Source organism: Drosophila teissieri, unplaced genomic scaffold (genome assembly GCF_016746235.2).
Source record: "Drosophila teissieri strain GT53w unplaced genomic scaffold, Prin_Dtei_1.1 Segkk65_quiver_pilon_scaf, whole genome shotgun sequence".
In the NCBI taxonomy this organism is placed as follows: Eukaryota; Metazoa; Arthropoda; class Insecta; order Diptera; family Drosophilidae; genus Drosophila; species Drosophila teissieri.
In genome coordinates this window covers 1-4,097 of record NW_025225025.1, presented here as the reverse complement: position 1 = coordinate 4,097, position 4,097 = coordinate 1, and the positions used below count along the sequence as shown (strand labels likewise).

Here is a 4,097-nt window from a genome sequence, read left to right as displayed (position 1 = left end):
CGGTCTGTCACTTCGGATTCTCAACGAGCATAACAGCAGTTATCGCTCCAATATCACGGATCGCCAGCCAAGTTTTAATGTGGACATTGGGGACTGGAAGATTCCAGAAAACCTGAAGCTTGCCGACCCGGAATTTCATAAGCTCAGCGTGTTGACCTTTTAATAGGAGCTAGCCTGTTTTATGAGCTGCTGTGCGTAGGTCAGATAAAGTTGTTGCCAGGACTGCCATTGCTTCAAAAAACTCGTCTGGGCTGGGTTGTGTCTGGAGGCTGCGCGCGAGTTACCAGTGCTTGCCTCGCACCTGATGTGTTATTGAGTGAACTCCTGAAAGGCTTTCCTTGGTCCTGCTGGTTTGGTGTACGTCCTCGTCTCCAGTCCTTTTGATCTTGACTTAATAGATGTGGGTTTTCCTTTTAAATGAATTGAATACGACTTTCATTTGACGTTCTCAAATCGAACTGAACTCAACTTTATTTGTTAAACTTAAGCTATGTTAAGTGTATACAAGATTCCCTTAGCGACATGTATCTACGAAAGTGCTGATGCGGAGATTCTAGCTGAAGCGGCAGTTCTTTTTATGAGAACTGTCGCAATTGGCATCCTGTCTAAATGCGGTGTCAGCATTGCAACAAAGTGGTGTCAGTATTGCGACAAAGTGGTACACAGACTTAGGTTCGTGTGAGCAATGAACTTCTTGGTGGCTTGGCGGGTGGTGCCGAATTGTGTATACCCTGTATAGCAGATTCGGTAACTCCTCCCCCCTGGAATGAAGTGATGGCCACATCGAAGGAATGGCCAGAACGTAATTTAACGGTATTTCCGCCGGATGATCGTGATGCTTCTTTTCTTGAAAGCCAGGATAATGCCGTTCATATGGTCAGTACACAAATAATACGTACAGTGTGTAGAGGTGATTTGATGCTGAAGTCTTCATGACATTTATGTCGTCTTGGCTCGACAACGCCTGAAGGTGGAGTTTATGTAGATTTATATCTTCAAACGTGTTGTTAATGCTCAAATGTTTGAAAGATTTTATGGAGAGCTCGTTTTTTGTTCGAACTCTATTACAGATCGTCGTAAGTCAAGCCGTTAACTTTGACCGTGCAGTTGTCGAAGGTCAAGATTGCTGACCCGTTGATTACGAAGGTCCTCTGGCATGAAGCTGTGACATTGGTATTTATGGTGTTGAAGATGAAGATGTGGCGCGGTTCAATTTCTTTGATGCTTTTCCGGTTTATTCGTTGAACATGGCAGTTGGCAAAATAAGGTCTCTCCAAGGGTGGCAGAAGGGCGGTAAAAAGAAGGTGGTGGATCCGTTTTCGCGCAAGGATTGGTACGATGTTAAAGCACGAATATGTTTCAAACCCGCCAAATCGGTAAAACACTTGTAAACCGTACCAGGGTCAAAGAATAGCGTCGGATTATTTAAAGGGTCGCGTTTTTGAGGTGTCTTTAGCTGACTTGCAAAGGATATTGATCCAGAACGTTCTTTTCGCAAGTTCCGTCTGATTGCAGAGGATGTTCAAGTCCGAAATGTGCTTTGTAACTTTCATGGCATGGACTTGACTACGGACAAGTACAGGTCAATGGTTAAAAGTGGCAAACACTAATTGAAGCTATTGTTGAAGCAAAGACTGTAGATGGGTACCTCTTGCGAGTGTTTTGTATCGGATTTACTGCCAAGGATCAGCAGTCTCAGCGCAAGACATGTTATGCTCAACAATCGCAAGTCCGGAAGATTCGTGCTCGTATGACTGACATTATTACCAACGAAGTTAGTGGTGCCGATCTAAAGCAGCTAGTTAACAAACTTGCTCTGGACTCAATTGCGAAAGACATTGAAAAAAAGCTGTCAGCGCATATATCCGTTACATGATGTTTACTTCGTAAGTCAAGGTATTGAAGAAACCGCGCTTCGACGTCTCAAGCTTCTGGAACTACATGGCGATGGTGTGGCAAATCCGTGGAAGCCGTGTTTCCTCCGAGGGAGCCGTAATCGACCGCCCCGAAGGTTATGAGCCCCCAGTACAGGAAGCTGTTTAAATTGAATATGAAATGCATTTTTGCAATGTATTGCATTCAAACATAAAAAAAAAAAATACATTTCTTGCTGCAACGTCTTTGATGTCGATGTAGGTGTTTGATTGTGCAATTTCCCCTTGAGGCCAATGGATGTTTGCTAGATCCGTTTGAGTCCGAGCACTCTCGCAAATATATGTCTGGTGGATTTTTAGGACATTTTTTCAAATACAAAATTTGATCGTTTTGATCGTATAAATATAGTTGGGTACAATTAAAAATTTTGTTTGATGTATAGGTAATGGGATAATGTGTGCGAATTATACATTTGTTTATAAATAAATAAAATATAAATATAAATATAAAATATTTTAACGTGGAATGTTAATAAAAATTATTAATATAAGTTTCTAAGGTTAACAATCTGTATAAGTGTCGTTAAATTCGTTTATTGATTGGATTTCGTCTTCTGACAGAATGAATTTAGGTATTATGTTTAATTTAGTTAACAGACTACTTTCTGCTATATTATTAATATATTGTGTAAGATATCTATATTGAAATTTATTCTGGTAATATATTGAATTAGGTGTATTTCATCTTGCTCATCATTTAGTGTTTTTAAATATTGTTATTATGATTCTTAATGAAATTGTTAATTATATCTTGTTCTTGATTAATATATTTTGTAATATTTTCAAATCTAATGATGGCTTCTTTATTGAATATTGCTTGTTTATTGATTTGATCAGTTAGTTGCTTCTTATTTTCCTTTACAACGTTAAACCTATCGCGAATAGATTGGGCGTCTTTTGCGTCCATGTTTCCTGTGACAACTTTTATTATGCTGCCAAGACCGTTTACTAACCCTCTCTTTTCCCTTCTTTTGGGTAATAGTGCATTTATTTTAACTTTTAGTTGGTCTATCTTTGCTTTCAGGCCTTCAATGATCTCTTCAGAAGAACTTACTTGTTTTAAGTTATTTAATGCTGTTTCAAATTTTTCTGTGTTTTCTACAAGGCTTTTTATATTAATCTTATGTAATAAGTGTTTGTATGAGTTAATTACTCTTGCCACTCCCAGGTCTATCTTTGCGATTCTGTCCTGTTCCTCCAGCTGTTGAATTTTGACAATTTGCGCTGTTACACAGCAAAATCTGGAAAATATGACTGTAATTACTATTTTGTTTTTTTCTTTACTTTGGATTTGTGGATTTTTTGATCCTTGTGTGATATGAGAGTTAGACCTTTGTCTTGTTTTACAGTGTGTTTAGTGAAACGTGGAGTAAGTTTGTTTCTCCTATTCTCTTTCCTAAATATTGTTTTACCCACTTCGATTGTTTTCGGTGTATCTCTTTTTTTATTGATCTTTGCTATTCTGTCTTTCATCTTGGTGTCCATTCTTTCCATTATGTCCGGGTATATAATATTACGATACTCATTAAGTTTTTGAAGGTAATCGTGTTCGTTATTGTGGGAGACCTCCTGGGTCAGTAAATGGGGTCTCCCGTGAACTTCAAATGGTGTGTATTTTGTTGTTGAGTGTATTGAATTGTTGTACGTTGTCAGAGTTTCGAAGAAATATCTTCGTGGTCGCAATTAAGTTTTTCTGTCTTTCTTTTGTTCAATATTATTCTATAAATTTCGGTTAGAGATGAATGGAGTCTTTCCACTGGGGAATTACTCGAGGATTGTTGGAATGAAGTAAAATGTACTACTATATTATATTGTGCACAAAAGTCTTTAAAAAGTTTGTTCGCGAACTCTGAACCTTGGTCGCAAACTAGTTTTTTTGGGATTCCGAATGTCGAAAAGAAATTTCTCATAGCTTTAACTATGTTTAGACTATCTCTAGTCGGAATTCTGTAGCTGAAGCAAATTTATCGATAATGGTTAAAATGGTTTTTCCATTAATCGTGTAAATGCCTATGTGTATAATCTGCATTGGAGACGAAGGGGTTTCGGTTTCTGCATATTCAAGTTGTTGTGGTTGCCTGTCGTACTTGAGTGTTTGACAGATATCTCAATTATTAATCATGTGAGAAATTTTGTTTTTAGTAATGGGAAGTATATGGATCT

General features: G+C 38.0%; 1 pseudogene; it reads left to right on the top strand.

Moving 5' to 3' along the window:
• Positions 1-1,247: 1,247 nt before the first annotated feature.
• On the top strand, positions 1,248-2,043 carry LOC122625751 (annotated as a pseudogene).
• Positions 2,044-4,097: the final 2,054 nt, after the last annotated feature.